The sequence below is a fragment of the Macaca thibetana genome, chromosome 20 (assembly GCF_024542745.1).
Source record: "Macaca thibetana thibetana isolate TM-01 chromosome 20, ASM2454274v1, whole genome shotgun sequence".
In the NCBI taxonomy this organism is placed as follows: Eukaryota; Metazoa; Chordata; class Mammalia; order Primates; family Cercopithecidae; genus Macaca; species Macaca thibetana.
The window spans coordinates 13209031-13231406 of record NC_065597.1 but is presented as its reverse complement, the minus strand read 5'-3'; the positions used below and the strand labels follow the sequence as shown (position 1 = coordinate 13231406).

The 22376-nt window shown below is 43.9% G+C and overlaps 1 long non-coding RNA gene across 1 annotated transcript in view; it reads right to left on the bottom strand.

Annotated features, from left to right (window-relative positions):
- Nucleotides 1-22376, bottom strand: part of LOC126944101 (uncharacterized) — a 105089-nt gene that overhangs the window by 82389 nt on the left and 324 nt on the right. The window contains exon 2 of the long non-coding RNA XR_007721949.1: nucleotides 21126-21170. This is a non-coding gene — a long non-coding RNA (uncharacterized LOC126944101). The remainder of the gene's footprint in view (nucleotides 1-21125; nucleotides 21171-22376) is intronic.

Here is a 22376-nt window from a genome sequence, read left to right as displayed (position 1 = left end):
TATTTTTTTGCATACTAAACATCATTGGCAAGGCATTATGGATATACTGTGTAACCTAGTGCCCAGGTTCCACAATACAGTTGACCAATGTCTAACTCCTGCTAGATGTGAACGCTAAAAAGATGACTAAGCTGTGGTTCTGGCCTTCACACGTACCCCAGTACAAAAGAGATACACATCAAACGAACCATTACGATCAAACATGATGAGTACTGTAATAGAAATATGCACGTCTGTAATCCCAGCCTATCAGAAGGCTGAGACAGGAGGACTATTGGAGCCCAGGAGTTCAAGACCAGCCTGGGCAACATAGCAAGACACCATCTCAAATTTTTTTTTTTTTAAAAGAAAGATGCATAAAGTGTTGTGAGGACCCAGAACACAGAAGAACCAACTCCACCTGGAGAAGGCAAGGAGAAAGCTTCTACAGAAAAGATGACCTTCTGAATGAGTCCTTGAGAACGACCTAGGAATGCTCCTGGTGTATAAGGAGTTCCAACTAAATTAGCACGGAGAAAAGCAAATTGTTGAAATAGTTGAACTCACTGGGATTTCAGGTAGGTCTGGCAGCGGGTGAGACCAGTAGCAAATAAGTTTCATAAAGGTTGGTTGAGGTCAAGTTGGGAAGTCTTGGATACCTTCCTAAAGTTCAGATTTTATCCTGTGGCACTAGAAAGGTTTTGAAGGCTTTTAAGGAAGTAATATTAGTGTCATCCAAAAGACCACCAGGATGGCTAAATAGTAGAAAGGAGAGCTTTATTGGCAATGTCAGTTTGCAAACCGGGAAAGGATGGACAGTCTCCAGCATGTGCCAAAGGTGCTGTCTCTTCAAAGAGGGGAAGAAGTTGGGTTTTATGCCCTACAGGGCCTGCAACACACAATAGAGTCATACATATTCAGCAGGTTTGGGGAAAGCAATACATATTTATGAGGGAAGCTGAGTGCATGCACGATGGGCAAACATATATGTAACATACGTCCCGTCTTCACCTTGGAGAGAGGTTTTAGCATTAAAATGAGGTGGAATTTAGCTGTTTACATCAAAAAGTGAACTACGGGACACAAAGGTGCGTAGCCTCCTCTATAAGCCGGCTGAAACTGGCTTAAGGCCTGCAATTCCTTATCAGAAAAGCATGTTCGTAAGGCCAGTCTTCTGGCCAGAGTTGTAGGGGTCTGGGTTGTAAATCAGACTTAGGAAGGGTCTCATAGCTCCTATTGTTAGGGAGTTTAGCAAGTGTGGTTTTCTTGTAGTCATAAGAATTTAGAAATTTGCCATGCCAGCTGGGACCTGAATGCTCAACCCATAGGTTTTGTTTTGTTTTTTGAGACAGGGTCTCACTCAGTTGCCGAGGCTGGAGTGCAGAGGCACAATCACAGCTCACTGCAGCCTCAACATCTTAGGCTCAGGTGGTCCTCCCACCTCAGCCTCCCAAGTAGCTGGGACTACAGGTGCATGCCATCAGGACTGGCTAATTTTTGCATTTTTTGCAGAGACAGGGTTTCACCATGTTGCCCAGGCTGGTCTCAAAATCCTGGGCTCAAGCAACCTGACTGCCTTGGCCTCCCATAGTGCTGAGATTACAAGTGTGAGCCACTATGCCCGGCAGGTAACTTTTTGTTTCCTTAACCTTAGGGTCCATCTTAGTTGATAAAGGGACGTCTATTTTGATCTGTCAGATCACATCAGCACTACACTTTGTGGGAGGAGTGGAAGATCGCTTGAAGGTTCTGGCTGGAAGCAGCCAAGAGATACCTGCAATAATCTTGCTGGGAGCCAATAGAAGGCCCAGCCGAGGACTACTGAGATAAGGAACAAACTACAGACATTTAGAAAACACAGCTTCAACCAGATCAAGTATGTGTGCCTGTGCCCTGATATGGAAGGGACATACAAAACTGAAACCAGTGGCCACATTTGAGACAGGATTATGGCTGATTTTATTTTCTTCCAACAACTGTTATTGAATATTGTTGCTTCTGCTTTTTAAATTAAAAAGAAATGCTTCTTTGATTTAATGTCTTGAAAAAAACAAGGAAAGGAAAAAAATCTCTGTCTTTAAAAAGATAAAGAGCTTCAGTGGGGTGCAGTAGCTCACACCTGTAATTCCAGCACTTTAGGAGGCCAAGGCAGGCAGATTGCTTGAGCTCAAGAGTTCAAGACCAGCCTGGGCAACATGATGAAATCCCACCTCTACCAAAAATACAAAAAATTAGCTGGGCATGGTAGTGCATGCCTGTAGTCCCAGCTACTCGAGAGGCTGGGAGATGAGAGGATCACTTGACCCCAGGAGGCGGAGGTAGCTGTGAGCTGAGATTGCACCACTGTACTCACGCCTGGGTTACAGAGTGCAACCCATCTCAAAAAAAAAAAGGAGCTTCAGCCAAGTGCAATGGCTCACACCTGTAATCCCAGGAATTTGGGAGGCCAAAGTGGGTGGACTGCTTAAGCCTAGGAGTTCAAGACCAGCCTGAGCAACATGGCGAAACCCTGTCTCTATAAAAAATGCAAAAAATTAGCCAGGCGTGATGGCATGCATCTGTGGTCCCAGCTATTCAGGAGGCTGAGGTGGGAGGACCACTTGAGCCTGGGAGATCGAGGCTGCAGACAGCCATGATCATGCCACTGCCGTCCTGCTAGGAACAGTGAGACTCTGTTAAAAAAAAAAAAAAAAAAAAAAAAAAGTGTAAAGAGCTTCAACTGTTTTCAAACGTTGTTCTTGTTTTGATGCTACATCCATCAATCTACATCCAAAAGTCAAGTAAAACAGAGAAGAAAAAAAAGTTTCATTTTTACACAACCATGAAGCATGGCTCTGAAGAGAATCAGAATGGCAAGGTAAGGATGAAGGGAACTTTCCTTCCACCCTCTGGAGTTGCAGTAAGTTGAGTCTCTGGAATAAATTGGCCAAAGACAGATTAACAGGAGAAAAGGCTTACAAATATATTACATGCACATGCATGGGGGTCCCACAGAGCATGAGACTTGGAGAACACCTACAACCACCTGACAGCCTCTTCCTGCCTGCTGCACAAATAAAGACCACGGCATTGCAGTGAAGAAAGAGTTTAACTGACACGAGGCTGGCCATGCCACGAGGGAGACAGAGCTGTTACTCAAATCAATCTCAAAGGCTGGTAGGTTGGGGGTTTTTCAAAGGCAGTTTTGGGGGAAGGGATGGAAGTGGGTAGGAAATGGGTGCTCGCTGCTGATTGGTTGGGCTAGAGATAAAATCATAGTGGGTGGAAACCAAACTGTCCTTTTTTTTTTTGAGACGGAGTTTCACTCTTGTTGCCCAGACTGGAGTGCAATGGTGCAATCTCAGCTCACCACAATCTCCACCTCCTGGGTTCAAGTGATTCTCCTGCCTCAGCCTCCTGAGTATCTGGGATTACAGGCATGCACCACCACACCCAACCAATTTTGTCTTTTTAGTGGAGACAGGGTTTCTCCATGTTGGCCAGGCTGGTCTTGAACTCCCAACCTCAGGTGATCTGCCTGCCTCAGCCTACCAAAGTGCTGGAATTACAGGCATAAGCCACCTCACCTGGCCAGAAGCTGTCCTCTTGAGCTGAGCTGCTCCTGTGTGGGGCCACAGGAGTGGTTTGGCAGTCCAGGTGGAGCTGTCAGAGGTGTTCGAACCAGAGTGACTCCATTTTGAGTGAGGGCTGGGAAAATGAGGCTGAGACTTGCTGGGCTGCATTCCCAGAAAGTTAGGTATTCCTAACCTCTAGATGTTTATGGTTAAGGGAACGAATTAATAATGTTTACCAAACAGACCCAGACTTAGGAGTATCCAGATATCCCAATGTCTGGAGAACAAGAGCATTCCTAATTTTGCTTGAAAGATAATAATATCGATTCTTGTAAAATACAGTAATTAAGAAAATTAACCCTTTATCACAAACCCTTGTAGCAGAGCACATCTCCCCATATATATGACTATCCTACCTAGGGTGGATGCATTCCTCCTCTTACTTTTGGGAACGTCCTACTCTGTCTATGGAGTAGCTGTTCTTTCACTACTTTACTTTCTTAATAAACTTGCTTTTCCTTTGTACTGCATACTCGCCCTGAATTCTGTCTTGCACGAGAACCAAGAACCCTCTCTTGGGGTCTGGATTGGGATCCCTTTCCTGTAACAGAGCCATCAGGTCCAGTGGGAGCCATGGGTGTCAGACATGCAAAAAAACCTGAAAAGATATCTCAAAGAGCCAATCGACCACAGTGATGTTATCTGTCGGCACAATTGGGGAAGCTGCATATCTTGCGACCAGCCTACACCTTAGCAGAATTCAGGCTCCTCTCCTCCCGCTAGCCTGGTAGTCTCTATTAGCAGTGGTTGAGTTTTAGGGAAGGGCTACTATCATTTAAACTATAACCTAAACATCTTCCAAAGTTAGCTCAGCCTAAGCCAAGGAATAATTAAGGCAGACTGAAAGCTAATGGCAAGAGGGGGGCATTGGCCAGATCAGATCTCCTCACTGCCAAGATTTTCTCACTGACATAATTTTTGCAAAGGTGGATTCAAGTCCAGATGGTGGAAGTTTATGTAGTATCCTGAGCTACAGAAAGAAATAGTGGGTTGGGGCTGAGCATGGTGGCTCACACCTGTAATTCAAGCACTTTAGGAAGCCAAGGCAGATGGATTGCTTGAGCTTAGGGGTTTGAGACCAGCCTGGGCAACATGGTGAAACTCCATCTCTACTAAAATAAAAAAATTAGCTGGACATGGTGGCACATGCCTGTAGTCCCAGCTACTGGGGAGGATGAAGCATAAGAATTGATGAACCTGGGAGGCAGAAGTTGCAGTGACCCAAGGTCATGTCACTGTACTCCAGCCTGGGCAACACAGTGAGACTCCATCTCAAAAGGAAGGAAGAAAGGAAAGAAGGAAGGAAGGAAGGAAGGAAGGAAGGAAGGAAGGAAGGAAGGAAGGAAGGAAGGAAGGAGGGAGGGAGGCAGGGAGGCAGGGAGGGAGGGAGGGAGGGAGGGAGGGAGGGAGGGAGGAAGGAAGGAAGGAAGGAAGGAAGGAAGGAAGGAAGGAAGGAAGGAAGGAAGGAAGGAAGGAAGGAGAGAAATGGAGGTTGGGGTTTCTAGGGGGTGATGATGGCAACAGGCTACAGGAGGTTGAGGAGAGGAAACACAGGAGGAACAAAGGCTGTCTCGTTATGCAGATAAAGTCTCTCAGGTACTGACCTTTTTAGTCTCCTTTCCTGTGAGTCAGTCTTTGCTGTTTGATGAGATTATAGGCAGAGGGCTCATGACAATTACATCCCTCCTGGAGGAACTTTCCCTTAGTCAGATAAGGAAACTTCAGAAAAAGCCACTCCCACAACTTAGAGAGGGAAAGAGGGGCAAGAGACTGGGGGTGGGAGAAGGTCAGACAGACCTTGGCTCTCCTTTAGTTCAAAGCTCTCAGCAGGCCAAAAGCACCATACTTCTTCTGATCCCCAATAGCCAAGAAAACAAAAGTAGCCTCAAGACATCTTAAAATATTCAAGAGACTAAACTAGTTGTTTGCTTATTTATGTTAATTTAATGCGTTCTTTTTATTAAAGCAGAAAGCATGCATAATCAAAGAAGAGGAAAATTCAGAATAAAGGTCTTATGAGGCTCAAACCAAAGTAACTCCCAAGGCTGAATCTGACCTCCTGGGTTTTCTTTTTATCGTCAACAGTTATAAGTGTTCCTGTACCAATCTTAAAGTGTCGTGTTTTAATCTCAGCAGCCTCTAACACAGATTCTGAAAGAAAATTAACTCTTCAGATGGGAGGTTTCCTGCCGTCTACCCACCACAGTCCCTCTGGGCTTCATCCAAGATAGGTGAACTGTGCTCCATTGTGACGGCCTCACAGGCTCTCAAAGCACAATGGAAAGTGATTTTTTAACGTATTTGTACCATGCAAAGGTTCCTGTGGAGAGTTCCATTTCCTGGATATGAACTAGAAATTGCTGCAATTTTTCCAGTTCTTTTTAATTTGCAGCTAAATGAAATATGACAACAAGAGGAATAACAAGCAGGTAGATATCCAAGGCCAACACATAGGGTCATCACTTGTGTCAAGCATAAAACAAGGAAAACCTCTCTAAACAAACCAGGTCTTTCTGTAACAATTATCCATGGGAAAAATGAAAATGATCATAAATACATTTTAGAAACAGGAGTTTTTTTTAAAAAACACAATTTTTTTTTTTTTTTTTTTTTTTTTTTTTTTTGAGATGGAGTCTCTCTCTGTAACCCAGGCTGGAGTGCAGTGGCACAATCTCGGCTCACTGCAACCTCTGCCTCCCAGGTTCAAGCAATTCTTCTGCCTCAGCTTCCCATGTAGCTGGGATTACAGGCATGCACCACCACACCCGGCTAATTGTGTATTTTAGTAGACATGGGGTTTCACCATGTTGGCTAGGCTGGTCTCAAACTCCTGACCTCAGGTGATTCACCCACCTCAGCCTCCCAAAGTGCTAGAATTACAGGCATGAGCCACCATGCCCAGCCAAAAAACACAATTTTCATAAACAAAAACACCCAAGGCAAAAGACAAGGATAAAGAAATTGTACATACAAAAGTGAATTTCAACTCTTATTCTGCTGGGTTACATAAATACAAATACCAGGAAATAAAAGTACGATTTTTTTTTTTTTTTTAATAGAGATGAAGTCTCACTATGTTGCCCAGGCTGGTCTTGAACTCCTGCGCTCAAGCAAATCTCCCAGATAGGCCTCCCAAAGTGCTAGGATTACAGGCATGAGCCGCTATGCCCAGACAAAAGTACGAAATCCTTATAACCTGTTATAAAATGTAATGATGATAACCCTACAATATAATGACAACCACGTCTAACATCTGTTAGGTTCTTACTATGTTCCAGCAATTGTGCTAAGTTCTTCATATCACAGGATACTTGTTTTGGCCTGCCCAGCACCCATTCCCCCTTTTGGTGACAGCACCCCCTTTGTCCTTCCCTATTTCAGGTGATCCTGGTGAGCTAATCCATGACAGTTTCCCCATTCCCAGGCTGATCCCAAACTAGACACAGAGAACTCCATTCTCCTAGGCACAGTGGTTAGTTCAGGGATGGCTGCTGAGAAATAAAAATAAAATCCTAAGCCACTGAACTGTATTAATGAACCCCTTCTTAGCCAAGGGGACCCCAGAGAGAAACCTTAAAACCTAAGCCACTCATGATGGGACGATGGCTCAGACACCCCTCATTAGACCTGCTACCTTGTTAACTGTCATTAGACTTTCTTTCCTAAGGGTTAAACAGAAACCAGCCCTTTCAAAAGACTTGCTGCATGGATTTCACTGGACTCCCTTCCTTTCTGCAGTTCCAACACAATTAACCCACATTCCTTCCTGATAAGAGGCCACCAATCATGGACTGTTTCTGGCTGGACACGGGATGGCTCTGGGTCCTCCATTTCACCCTTCGACACAGAGAGCCTAATTTTAATGCATTTAAATGCTAACTCTCAGTTGGGCACAGTGGCTCATGCCTACAATTGCAGCACTTTGGGAAGCTGAGGCAGGAGAAGTGCTTGAGCCTGGAAGTTCAAGACCAGCCAGAGTAACACAATGAGACCCCATCTCAAAAACTAAATTAAATATTAATTCTCCACCCAAAGTGTACATGGGACATATGTAACACATTTGCTTACTATGCATGCATGCATCCCCCACTTCAAGAATATTCATAGCTCCTCCTAGAATCTGTTGAATATGGACATTTAACCAACCCATTTGGCATAAATGCATTCCACCCTTCCCTTCCTCAAAGTGCTGGCTTTTGGTTTCTTCCAGAGGCTATGTTTCCCAGCCTGCAAGACAGCCAGCTGTAGGTTGCAACCCTTTATAATAAATAAAGTTCTCCTTTCCAAATTTACAGATCTTGTGATTTTTAAGTTGACAACCTGGGTCCTGCAAAGCCAAACAAGTTTCCTAAATAAGGATTTTGAGTTCAAGGTATACTTTTCATTAAAGATGTAAACCTGGGACTGTCTAGCCATCTGTTTCCCAGTCACTGGCAGGACACTGGTCTGAAAATGGAGCCAAAACACAAAAGGATGCTGAAAGGTGGAGAGAGAAACGCCATTTCAAATCCTGGAACCATCAGGGCCCTCTGAATTGCCTGTAACATGAGATAATAAATTTCCCTTTGTGCTTCAGCTGGTAAAAGTAGGATTCCACCTCGAGCAATCAAGAGTGATCTAGAATACTCACCCTTTGTATTATTGTCTCCTTTTATAGATGAGGAAACTAAGGATGTTAAAATGTACAAGTCTGTCTGCTTGTAGAGACTGCACTATGCTCTACTGCACTGCTAATATGATAACCTATTCTTCAGTGATTTCCACTAAAAAACAGTAATAGTAATAATAAACTATAGAAAAAAAAAACTGAAAAACATAGAACAGCAAAAAAGTGAAATACACTCTACTCACTGTCGTTACTCAAAGACAACCACTGTTAACAATTTGGTGTATTTCCTTCCAGGCTTTTTTCTGAAGCATTACTCTAGTATTACATCACATTAACAGTTGAGTATTCAGAGTACTTTTTAAAAATTCTATATTAAGTCATTCTTGTCTTGCTATAAAAAATACCTGAGACTGGGTAATTTATATGAAAAGAGGTTTAATTGGCTCACAGTTCTGCAGGCTGTACAGAAGGCATGATGCCAGCATCTGATCTGGGGAGGCAAAGAAAGCTTTTACTCACAGCAGAAGGTAAAGCAGGAGTAGGCACTCCTATGGCAAAAGCAAGAGAAAGAGAGACAGTGGGGCCGGGAAGGTGTGACACACTTTTAAATGACCAGATCTCACGAGAACTCATTCACTATCACAAAGACTGCACAAAGTCATGAGGAATCCATCCCCATTTATAAAGAAATGAGGTTTAATTGGCTCATGGTTTTGCAGGCTGTACAGGAAGCATGAGGATGGCATCCGCTTGACTTCTTAGGAGGCCTCAGGAAACTTACAATCATGGCGGAAGGCAAAGGGAGAGCTGGCACCTCAAGTGACCAGGAGCAAGAGGAAGAGAGAGACTGGGGAGGTGCTACACACTTCTAAACAACCAGATCCCATGAGAACTCTATCATAAGAATGACACCTGGGGGGAGATCTGCCCCCATGACCCAATCACCTCCCATCAGGCCCCCCTTCCAACACTGAGAACTACAACATGACCTGAGAACTGGGTGGGGATACAGAGCCAAGCCATATCATGATTCAACATGAGATTTGGGTAGGGACAAATATCCAAACTATATCAAACTGGTACTTCGTATTTCTTACACGTATTAGGATTCCCATATCACTGTACTATGTGTCACAAAACATAAGTCCCAACTTTAAGGAAGTTACACTGAAGAAGACAGATTGAGGGCCATGTGTGCAGTCATTGAGGCTTGCTCAGAAGTACGAAAAAATTTAAAACATTCAGACCCAACTGAAAGGTTAGCACCGTGTACACAAGACCTCTTAGCAATACAAATGTTCACTTACCTACATTCCTGGAAAGAATCAAAAGTAAATTATAATAATCATAAAATTATTAGAAGTTTTTAAAAACATGGCTTTGAGAATTTCATTCATTCAATAAGCAGTTATAACTGAGAGCTATTATGTGCCTAGCACCGGCCCGCCTTGAGATACAAAATGAATAGCCCAAAACCCCCACCCTCCAGGGCCCCTCATTGTACCATAGGAGTCTGAGAACAAACAGGGACTGATACACAGTAAGTACAAGAAGAATCCATATGCAAAATGCTTGAGTCTAACTGTCCCGGGGGCCAGGGTCTTCACAAAGACTCCTGAGCTGAGACTAAAGAATGGGTGAGGGGTTCTTCAAGCAGACAACAGAGGGAAGGACCCTGCAGGCCTAGAGAAAACATGTGCAAAAGGACCAGGGCAGGAGCAAGTGAGCACAGCAGGGAAATCATCCCCGTGGTTGGCATTTAGGTGGCAGGTAACGAAGCTAGAAGAATAGTCAGGGTCCAGAAAGTGACAAGCCTCTGAAGCCACGTGCAGGAGCAGGTGCTCACTGACCAATCAGATTTCTTTGGAAAAGGAGTGGAATTTCTAGAATGACATCGACGTGCCTGACTAGGTCCCTTCAATGGTGGGAGTATCTGCTAAGCTCAGGAATACATAAGAAGGAACAAGTCTGGGAGGGAAAATGGCAAGTTCAACTATGTCCTGGTCAACTTGAAATGCTTATGGCACATAGAAATCTGGGTGGGGAGATCCTGTAGGCAGAAGCCTATCCAGATTGGAATTCAGGAAAGAGTTTTAGGCTTAAGACATTTTAATAGAGGCCAAGGTAGGAGAATCGTTTGAGCCCAGGAGTTCAAGACCAGCCTGGGAAACATAGTGACACTCTGTCTCTATGAAAGAATAAAAAATAAAAAATTTAGCCAGTCATGGTGGTACATGGCTTGTAGTCCCAGCTAGTCAGGAGGCTGAAGTGAGAGCATTGCTTGGGCCCAGGAGTTTAAGGTTGCAGTGAGCTATGATCATACCACTGCACACCAGCCTGGGTGAAACAGCAAGACCCTGTATCGAAAAAAAAAAAAAAGATAATGAACTGACTATTATCATCATCCAGATTAGGCACAACCACAGAAAATGCATAAAAGACTCTTAGCAAGTCAGGGTGTCTTGCCTAAATTTCCTACAGAAATAAGAGTTCTCGGGTGGGTATGGTGGCTGACTCACACCTGTAATCCTAGCACTTTGGGAGGCTACGGCGGGTGGATCACTTGAGGTCAGGAGTTCAAGACAAGCCTGGCCAACATGGTGAAACCCCATCTCTACAAAAATACAAAAATTAGCCAGACATGATGACAGGTGCCTGTAATCCCAGCTACCTGGGAAGCTGAGGCAGAAGAATCGCTTGAACCCGGGAGGCGGAGGTTGCAGTGAGCCAAGATTGTGCCACTGCACTCCAGCCTAGGCAACAGTGCAAATCTCTGTCTCAAAAATAAATAAATAAATAAAATAAATAAAGAGTTATCTTCCTCTGACCCAAGGTATACTACGCCTAGTTTCCTCATACAGTGTTCCCCAAGGAAAAGAAAGTGCAGTGGCTGGGCACAGTGGCTTGCGCCTGTGATCCCACTACTTTGGGAGGCTGAGGCAGGCGGATCACCTGAGGTCAAGAGTTCAACACCAGCCTTGTCAACATGGTGAAACTAAAAATGCAAAACTTAGCCGGCTGTGGTGCCAGGCACCTGTAATCCCAGCTACTTGGAAGGCTGAGGCAGGAGAATCACTTGAACCCAGGAGGCAGAGGTTGCAATGAGCCGAGATCGCACCACTGCCCTCCAGCCTGGGTAACAAAGCGAGACTCCGTCTCAAAAAAAAAAAAGAACGAAAAAAGTGCAGAGTTTGGGATCACAGTACCTACCGACATAGAACACAAACTTAACTCACAGTTAACCTGACATTCAAATGGGCAGGAAACCTGTGCTCCCTTATTTTTGTCCATAACTAACCTTCCTTCACAAGCCCCCATATGCTGATTACATAGGAAAAAATAACTTTTTAAAAATTAGGCAGGAGGATTGCCTGAGGCTGGAGTTTGAGACCAGACTGGGCAACATAGCAAGACCACCATCTCTACAAAACCAAAATCAAATTAAATATCCAAATTGGTTTAAAGTAAGCAATCTCTTTAGAAAAGTTTCCATCCCAGCCAGGCGCGGTGGCTCAAGCCTGTAATCCTAGCACTTTGGGAGGCCGAGACGGGCGGATCACGAGGTCAGGAGATCGAGACCATCCTGGCTAACACGGTGAAATTCCGTCTCTACTAAAAAATACAAAAAAAACTAGCCAGGCGAGGTGGCAGGCGCCTGTAGTCCCAGCTACTCCGGAGGAGGCTGAGGCAGGAGAATGGCCTAAACCCGGGAGGCGGAGCTTACAGTGAGCTGAGATAAGGCCACTGCACTCCAGCCTGGGCAACAGAGCGAGACCCCATCTCAAAAAAAAAAAAAAAAAAAAGAAAAGTTTCCATCCCTGGCTGCCTGGCTGGGCGTGGTGGCTCAAGCCTGTAATCCCAGCACTTTGGGAGGCTGAGACGGGCGGATCACAACGTCAGGAGATCGAGACCATCCTGGCTAACCCCATGAAACCCCGTCTCTACCAAAAAATACAAAAAACTAGCCGGGCAAGATGGCGGGCGCCTGTACTCCCAGCTACTCGGGAGGCTGAGGCAGGAGAATGGCGTAAACCCAGGAGGCGGAGCTTGCAGTGAGCTGAGATCCAGCCACTGCACACCAGCCTGGGCGACAGAGCAAGACTCTGTCTCAAGAAAAAAAAAAGAAAGAAAAAAAGAAAACTTTCCATCTCACCCAGGCATGGCGGCTCACACCTGTAATCCCAGCACTTTGGGAGACCGAAGCAGGAGGATCACTTGAGGTCAGGAGTTCAAGACCAGGCTGGCCAACATGGCAAAATCCCGTCTCTACTAAAAATATAAAAATTAGCTGAGCATGGTGGCATGCTCCTGTAGTCCCAGCCACCCAAGAGGCTGAGGCAGGAGAATCACTTGAACCCAGGAGGCTGAGGTTGCAGTGAACCAAGATTACGACACTGCACTCCAGCCCACCAAAGCGAGACTCCATCTGAAAAAAAAAGTTTCAGTCAGGCATGGTGGCTCACGCCTGTAATCCCAGCAGTTTGGGAAGCCGAGTTGGGCAGATCACCTGAGGTCGGGAGTTCACGACCAGACTGACCAACATGGAGATACCCCGTCTCTACTAAAAAAATACAAAATTAGCCAGGCATGGTGGGCGCATGCCTGTAATCCCAGCTTCTCAGGAGGCTGAAACAGGAGAATTGCTTGAACCTGGGAGGTGGAGGTTGCGGTGAGCTGAGATCGCACCATTGCACTCCAGCCCAGGCAACAACAGTGAAACTGTCTCAAAAAAAAAAAAGGAAAAAAAAGTTTCCATCTCTTAGTGGCATCCTCCTTTCCCTCTCTTTTGTCCCTAAGGAGTACAGAAACATGGGGTGAGAGGGATGGGGTTTACGTGACTCAGTGGCCATGAAGGAAAGGGGCCTGTCCCCACACTCGTCCTTGGTATGCCATGGCTGATATCTGATGGTCTCTGATGCAATGTCTCTTATGGCCTGGTCGCTAGGGGCCTTGCTGGCCTCCCAAGTGTGTTCAGGGCTGGTGCACTCGAGACCCTTTCCTGGGGCTAGGCTGTTCCAGGGTGCTCTCAGGACAACCGGTCCCACCTCAGTGCCTCTGAGGTGTACCTGTGACTCCAGTTCGGGCCTATTCAGGCACGCTGTGCTATGGAATTCAACACAGAGCAGAAGCCTCCCCCACCATTACAGCCTCCTCCTGCTGCCACTTGTGGTCCTGTCCATGTCATAGCAGAACCAATGGTGGCTCAGGCAACCAAATCTGAAAGCCCCATTCCATAGCCTTCATTGCGCTATCAACTGTGCCACCATGACCAGCTAATTTTTGTATTTTTAATAGAGACAGGGTTTCACCATGTTGGCCAGGCTGGTCTCAAACTCCTGATGTCAGGTGATCCACCCGCCTTGGCCTCCCAGAGTGCTAGGATTACAGGCCTGAGCCCCCACGCCCAGCCACTCTCCACATTCTGGATCACACTCTGTTAGAGAAATAATATGAGCAGTGCTACTACTTGTGCCCAAATGTTTCACAGAGCTTTTACGAAACAACTCTTTACATAAAGCTTACCAACGTGGCTTTCTGGACTCAGATATAAAGGGCTGAACTGAGAGCCAACTCTGAGTGGTAGATTCATACTATCCCATGAATCATCATTTTCTTTCCAAAAACTAAGGGTGTGTTTCTGGGCCAAACCAGTGTATCTGACCCTTCTCTTAAGATGAGTGCCATTGCGGGTCTCTCAGCGATTCATACAATTAGAGATCTAGTGGGCCTACCTTAGTTTGCCAGACATTCCCAAGGATGTCTGAACCCAACAACACGTACAGCCTAGGCTAAAGGTGGTATCTCTGCTATGTATTCTTTTTTCTTCAAAATCTCTTAAGATGATAAACAGAGGCTGCAAAGTTCAAGGTATTGCTGAAATGCTGGTAAGACCGTTATTCCTCGTTCTGGAATTAGCAAAAATAACAACTCTTTTAAGATGCTGTAGTCTGTGGAGGCTAACTCCCTAAACTGAAAGATAAAAATGATCAAAGGAGAGGAAAATGTATTATCCTTAGACTCCCATCAGGTTCCCTCAAAGTTAAGTCCAAAATTCAATGAACAAAAGAAAATGGATTTCTTACACCTCCCTTCGGCATTCCTCTAAATAAATTCAGCCCCCATTAGTGGCTACAATATCAGAGATGATTTTATAAGTCAGTTCTATTTTTAAAAGGGGAGTGGCAATGTGGAAAATGCCTTCTTTATGATTTCCAGTGGTCTTCTTTATACTCTATGCATTTAGTCAAAATGATGTTTCTGTCAGACTCCTTTTTTTTTTTTTTTTTTTTTTTTTTTTTGAGACAGAGTCTTGCTCTGTCACCCAGGCTAGAGTGCAGTGGCACCATCTTGGCTCACTGCAAGCTCCACCTCCCAGGTTCACGCCATTCTCCTGCCTCAGCCTCCCCAGCAGCTGGGACTACGGGCACCCACCACCACGCCCAGCTAATTTTTTTGTATTTTTAGTAGAGACGGGGTTTCACCGTGTTAGCCAGGATGGTCTCCATCTCCTGACCTTTTGATCCACCCGCCTCAGCCTCTCAAAGTGCTGGGATTACAGGTGTGAGCCACTGTGCCCGTCGGGACTCCAATTCTTAAATCTTATTTGACACATAAGAAAAATCAAAACCAATCTTTGATCATCTGATAGCCATTAAATCCTTAATTACAAATTAGAAGGGAATCTCCTTCACAGGCTTCCCATAATAGACATGTCTACCCTGTTTCGAATGGCATCATGTAAGAGATGAAATAACCTCTACTTTGAATCAGACACTAAACACCAGCAAGCAGGCTTTATTTAACACATGACACCATACGAGCTGACTTAAATATTCTTAACCTAAAAGTTTTGTTATCTTAGAATGTAGGAGCAGTCATCTGATAGTCAAATCAAAAATATTAAAAGAAAGAAAACCCAAAACAATGTTCCCAAAAGTAAAAGGAGTACATGAAATGAAAGGGATTGATAGGACTCAGAAAGAATATCAAAAGCTCCCTGATTACGAGGCAGAGCTTGCAGTGAGCCGAGATCGCACCAGTGCACTCCACTCTGGGCGACAGAGCAAGACTCCATCTCTAAAAAAAAGTTCCCTGATTACATTGGAAGAAGGGTAAGACTCAGAGCAAAAGTCTCCTGGTCATTCGTCAAATATGCAGAGCTGAGGGCTCCTGAGCAATTGTGGGACTCAACCACAAAATGTGTAACTAATTACACCTATAATTAGTTATGAGCTTGGGGGATAAAAATTAAAAACGAGACGTGTTATCGAGTAACCCCAAAACAAAGACTACTACTACACTCTGAAAGCAGGTTCTTCAAAACTTTCAAACAAACATTTCATCTAGAAGAACACACACCAAACTGTTAGAGGTGATTATATGTGGGCAGTGGGATTATGGGAGATTTTTGCTTTATATGCTTTACATTTCTGTACTGCTTGAAGTTCTAACAATGAGTGTGCATTACTCTTAGGAACAGAAAGCATACTTTTAGATATTTCTGGTAAGTATATTAACATTTTCAAAAATTTTAAAAAAAAAAATTATGAGCCAGCAAGAGTTTTCATTTTTATTTATTTAAGAGACAGTCTCACTCAGGCTGGAGTGCAGTGGCACAATCACAGCTCACTATAACATCATACTCCTGGGCTCAAGCAATCCTCCCACCTCAGCCTCCCAAGTAGTAGCTGGGACTATAGGTCTATAGGTGAATGCCACCATGCTCGGCTTTTTTTTTTTTTTTTTTTTTTTGAGACAGAGTCTCGCTCTGTCGCCCAGGCTGGAGTGCAGTGGCCGGATCTCAGCTCACTGCAAGCTCCGCCTCCCGGGTTTATGCCATTCTCCTGCCTCAGCCTCCCAAGTAGCTGGGACTACAGGCGCCCGCCACCTCGCCCGGCTAGTTTTTTGTATTTTTAGTAGAGACGGGGTTTCACCATGTTAGCCAGGATGGTCTCGATCTCCTGACCTTGTGATCCGCCCGTCTCGGCCTCCCAAAGTGCTGGGATTACAGGCTTGAGCCACCGCGCCCGGCCTTTTTTTTTTTTTTGAGAGACAAAGTCTGGGTATGTTGCCCAGGCTGGTCTCAAATTCCTGGCGTTAAGCAATCCTCCCACCTTGGCCTTGAGCCATGCCACCCAGCCAGGGAACTTTGAAGTAATTTTTTATTCATCCATTCCTTCATATTTCACAGGCAATCAATCACCCATTTTCTGTCCATTCTTCTCTGAAATGCATCTCCCTGTTTCTTTTTCTGTTCCCTCTGCCACTCCGGGTATTTGTCACCTCATACAGAATTATTTAAAATCATCCTAACAGGGCTTCCCTGATTCCTAGTTCTCTTAAAAAAAAAAAAAAAAAAATTTTTTTTTTCCTTTCTTTTTTCAGAGACAAGGTCTAACTATGTTGCTCAGGTTGGTCTTGAACTCCTCATTTCAACCTCTCAAGTAGCTAGGACTACAGGTGCCCCCACCACGTCCAGCATTAGCTCTCTTCCTGTTAATCTACTTCACATACTACTACCAGATTAACCTTCTAAAAATGTCACTTCTTTCATATCACTTTCTAACTTACAATAAAAATCGTGTGCCCTTTATAACCCGGTCCTACCCAACCAACGTAAACTTATTTCTCACTACTCTCTTAAGTACGTCTCTGCTCAGTGCAGCCCAGTCATCTCCCATCCCTGGCTCCCCTCACCTGAGTCAGGCACTATTATCATCCCTCTTTTACATAGAGGAAGTTGAGGCGTAGAGAGATTAAGTGACCCATTTAAAATATCCTAGCCAGTGAATAGGAAAGGCAAAATTCAAATATAGATCTGACTCACAGCCCATGCTCTTCTCTATTACCTTCACAGTAGGAGATGAAAGGGAGAAAGCTTACAGGGAAGGGTGCCAGAGGCATCAAGAATTTATTCTCTACCATGCTCCAGTTTCTCCACACTCTCAAACTCAGTCCTGCTGGGATGCTTCCAAAATGCTGCCTAGCTTTAGGAACTTCTTCAGACTCTAATCATATCACTTGAGCTGAGCGATATTCCGTGACAGCCCTAAATAACCCTCAAATGAAAGAGTAAATGCAGCAAATGACACTGAGAAAGTAAGTGACGGAGCTAACATTTAGGGAGCAGCTACATAACCAAGCACTGAGTAACAGATAATTGATTTACCAAGAACCTTATGTTCACAAAGAATTCACAAATTGCCTAGTTTTCTGTTATCTGTTGCCGCACAACAAACCACCCAAAACTTAATGACTTAAAACAGCAACGATGACTTATTATTTCACAGAATTTTATAACCTGGGCTGGGCTCAGCTGGGCAGTTCTTCTGTTCCACATGCTATCTACTACAGCTGGAATATCCACAATGGTTTTTTCACTCTCATTTCTTGGGACCCCATCTGGAATGGCTGGAGTAACTGGGGAATGGCCAAGCATTCATCTTCTATTCCATATGGTCTCCTCTGCAAAGTAGCCAGATTTCTCTACATGACTCAGGGTTCCAAGAGCAGGCATTCCAAGAGAACAAGCTGCAACATGAGTATTACTCAAGTCTCTGTTTGTATTACACTTGCTAATATCTCATGTGCCAGAGCAAGTCACATGCCCAAGCTCATAGTCAATTTTGGAGACAACACCAGGGCATGAACGCCGAGATGCATGATTCACTGGGGCCTGCCACATTTGATCAAGGCGAGCAGGTGTGACAGGCTGAGCACACTTTCTGATACCATATGGGATATTATACGGGATTTGTATTTATTATTTGCTTATAGTCTATCTCTCCTAACAAGACTGTAAGTTCAAAGAGGGCAAGAGCTTTGTTTTATTCCTATATAAACAGTATTTAGAACGGTGGCACAGAGTTAGTGCCCAACAAATTGTTAAATGAGTATTGAGAAAAACATCAGAGATACTGGTTATAGAAGACTGCCAAAGTCTACAGTGCAAAAGAGTCATTATCTCAGTGGAAAAATTAAAGATTCTAGAAACATCATTGGCACAGCTTTTGCCCTTTCCAGGCCTACAGAGGCTGATGGAGAATGATGTTGTAGCCGGGCCTCTGAGTAGATGAAGGCGTCTATTATGAAGAAATCAAATCCATTCTATGCAGCTATTGATGATGTAGACCTAGATTTGCTATAAGGAAGTATATTAATGACACATTATTAGCTCAAAAGGGCAAATTTCAGAACTTTATATACAGTTAAATTCCATTTGCTCTTTTTTTTTTTTTTTTTTTGAGACAAAGTCTCGCTCTGTCACCCAGGCTGGAGTGCAGTGGCAGGATCTTGGCTCACTGCAACCTCCAAGTCCCAGGTTCAAGCGATTCTCCTGCCTCAGCCTCCCGAGTAGCTGGGATTACAGGCGCCCACCTTCATGCATGGCTAATTTTTTTTGTATTTTTAGTAGAGACAGGATTTCACCATGTTGGCGAAGCTGGTCTTGAACTCCTGACCTTGTGATTCACCCACCTTCGCCTCCCAAAGGACTGGGATTACAGGTGTGAGCCACGGTGCCCGGTCTATTTGCATATTTTGAAAGCTCTGCATATAGATGCCAAAAGGTACATCTTTAAAACATTTTCTGAAAGATTCGCCAAAAACTAGTAACCAGTGCCTACCTTTAAGGAGAGGATAAGAAAAAAACCTAGGGTTCAGGTAAGTAACGTGAGGGAGACTTGAAGCTCAGTAATAGGTTCATGGGCTTTATTATACTATTCTCCCTACTCTTGCACAGGCTAGGGATTTTCCATTAAAAAGGGTGTTTTAAAAATATGTCTGGGCCTGGGCACCATGGCTCACGCCTATAATCCTAACACTTTGGGAGGCCAAAGCAGGATCATTTGAGACAGGAGTTCAAGGCTTCAGTGAGCTAATGATTGCGCCACTGCACTCCAACCTTGGTGACAGAGACCCTATCTCTTGAAAAAAATAATAAATTAAAAATGTTAAAATAAGGCTGGACATGGTGGCTCATGCCTGTAATCCCAGGACTTTGGGATGCCAAGATGGGTGAACCACCTGAGGTCAGGAGTTCGAGACCAGCCTGGCCAACATGATGAAACTCTGTCTCTACTAAAAATACAAAAATTAGCCAGGCGTGGTGGCGGGCACCTGTAATCCTAGCTACTTGGGAGGCTGAGGTGGGAGAATCGCTTGAACCCAGGAGGTGTAGGTTGCAGTGAGCCAAGATCTGGGCAACAAGAGTGAAACTCAGTCTCAATCAATCAATCAATCAAAAAAATAAGTCTGGCTGCAGAGTGGAGGATGGAGATGGGAGAAGGTCAAAACTGGAAGGCAAAAAGACAAACTAGGAAGCTAATGCTGAAGTTCCTTAAGAAATATAACACTTTAGGATGGGCACGGTGGTTCACGCCTATAATCCCAGCACTTTGGGAAGCCAAGGCAGGCAGATCACGAAATCGAGACCATCCTGGCCAACATGGTGAAACCCCGTCTCTACTAAAAATACAAAAAAATTAGCTGGGCATGGTAGCATGCGCCTACAGTCCCAGCTGCTTGGGAGGCTGGGGCAGGAGAATCACTTGAACCTGGAAGGCAGAGGTTGCAGGGAGCTGAGATTGCGCCACTGCACTGCAGCCTGGCGACAGAGTGGGACTTCATCTCAAAAAAAAAAAAAAAAAAAAAAAAAAAAAAAAATAGCACTTTGGGCCAGGGTTAATCTTAGTTTTCTGTATGTGGTAAGATTTCAGGTGATTGTAATTTATTTCAATTAATTTATTTGTGACAAGGTCCTGCTGTTCAGAAGGGTCATGAACTCCTGGGCTCAAGTGATCCTCCAACCTCAGCCTTCCAAGTATCTGGGATTAAAGGAACAGGCCACCATGCCCAGCTCTATATTCATTTTTATTTATCTGAACAGTGTCATTTTTCCACAATGATCATGTGTAACTAGAATAATTTTTTAAGTTCATAGTCAATTCCACACTGCTTCAGTGAGTCAGGATTGGAGACACCCAATAAGCTTCGAAACAGCTTACTTAGTCTGTACAACTGCAAAGTGAACTCAGTGTGAAATAAAACACATCACTTTCTAAAGTTTGAAATTTAGTATCTTAATAAAATTAACGCAATTATTTTGCCTAAGACTGCTGCAAGCAGGCGCACCACCCAATTAGGAACTGGGGTCACAGAAACCTGGCTTGATCCTGACCAGCAATGTGATCTTGGAACGATCCTTCCCAATGTCTGAGCCTTATTGTCATCTTCCATTTCATTACCATAACTATTTATTTATGTAGTAATTACTGAGTGTCTCCTATGCGCCAGGCACTTTTCAAGACACTGAAAATATAAAAGTAAACTAGGGGCCAGGTGCAGTGGCTCACACCTGTAATCCCAGCACTTTGGGAAGCCAAGGCCGGCAGATCACTTGAGTTCAGGAGTTCCAGACCAGCCTTGCCAACATGGTGAAACTCCATCTCTAATAAAAATAGAAAAATTAGCAGGGCATGGTGGCGCCTCACCTGTAGTCCCAGCTACTCGGGAGGCTGAGGCATGAGAATCGCCTGAACCTGGGAGGTGAAGGTTGCAGTAAGCCAAGATTGTGCCACACTGCATTCCAGGCTGGGTGACAGAGCGAGACTCTGTCTCATTTACCAAAAAAAAAAAAAAAAAGTAAACAGGAGTTTACGAACTAAATAAGAGCTTGCATTCTAATGAGAGACAAAGACAATGAACAGAATAAGTAAATTCTACAAACCATTCACAAGTGGTAAAAACTATAGAGAGAACTAAAGCAGAAACACGTAAGTACGGGGAGAAAGATGAAATTTTTTCAAAGTGTCAGAAAAAGCCCACCTTGAGAGCAACATCTGAGCAACAATTTTCATTTGTAATGAGAAAATACCAACTTTGTAAGGTTGTTACAAGCCTCGTTAACACAGCACAGGCCTCACCTGAAAGCTTGTTAGAAGCGCAGAATCTCAGGTCCCATCTCAGACCTACAGAATCAGAATCTGTATTTTAACAAGGTCCCCAGGTCATTTGTAAGCATATCAAAGTTTGAGAAACATTAATTAAAAGAATTAAATATTTGTGTCTGAACCAGGGCTGGCATATTATAAGGCACTCAATAGATTCAATAACTCTTAGTTTTCTTTCCCCATTAACATAACCCTTATATCTTTCTAGTTATAATTAAGAATAAACGGCCTGGCACAGTAGCTCATGCCTGTAATCCCAGCACTTTGGGAGGCTGAGGTGGGAGGATTGCTTGAGGCTGGGAGTTTGAGACCAGCTTGGATAACACATTGTGACACCAACTGTACAAAAAAATAAAATTAAATTAAAAAATAAAAATAGCATTGAGAGTCTCTTCAATTAATTACGAATATTAAGCATATCCTGCCATTTACTTCCTTGTGGATCCAGCAGAAAATCTGAAAATAAAGCCAAGTTGCAGACAGAAGACAAATTCACATGCAGACAAATTAAAACTACTGACTACATTAAAGTCTCTCATTGGTGGCCAAATTTCAGTATAATCTTTGCTAATGTTTTTCACCACCCACAAATAAGAGAGACTAAGTGTGTTCCTTGACATTTGGAGATAAGGAAGTCCACCTTAAAAAACAAGAGGCCAAAATGTTGGGAAAATCCTCTGGTGATAAAGGGAAAGCAAAATTTGTTTAAAGACAGAACAAAAAATAAGTAAGTAATTCAGGTTGCTGAAGTATTGTTTTCGTTTACAAAAACAGCAACTTGAGACGATATACACCTGTACGATTTTTCTTATAATTTGCCTCCTGCAAATAAGCTTAAGTCCTTGTCTCCTTTAGTTTCCCAGGTCGCCGTCCTCTTCTTTCCTAGCTAAATATCACAACATACTTCCTTACTGCCTTCCATCTTTTCTTCAACGCTTACGTAAATTTTGATTTCAAAAGCAAAGGCACAATTGCGTTCTTCTAGCCCTAGTTACGCAGTAATATAAGGACCCGTGGAAACCTGCAGGTTGCCACGTTCATTGCAAAGTGTCCACAGTAAAGATAAAGGAGAAATTCCCCCGGCAATGAAAATGAGAATGAGATAAATTACCAAATTACATTAAAAGCGTGCTCTAATAGAGATTTAAAGTTCCTCTCAGAAATCCCGGAGGATTTTGACTTGAAGCAAAAGTGAGCTTCTTCTGGGTGGTGGAAAAGTAAACT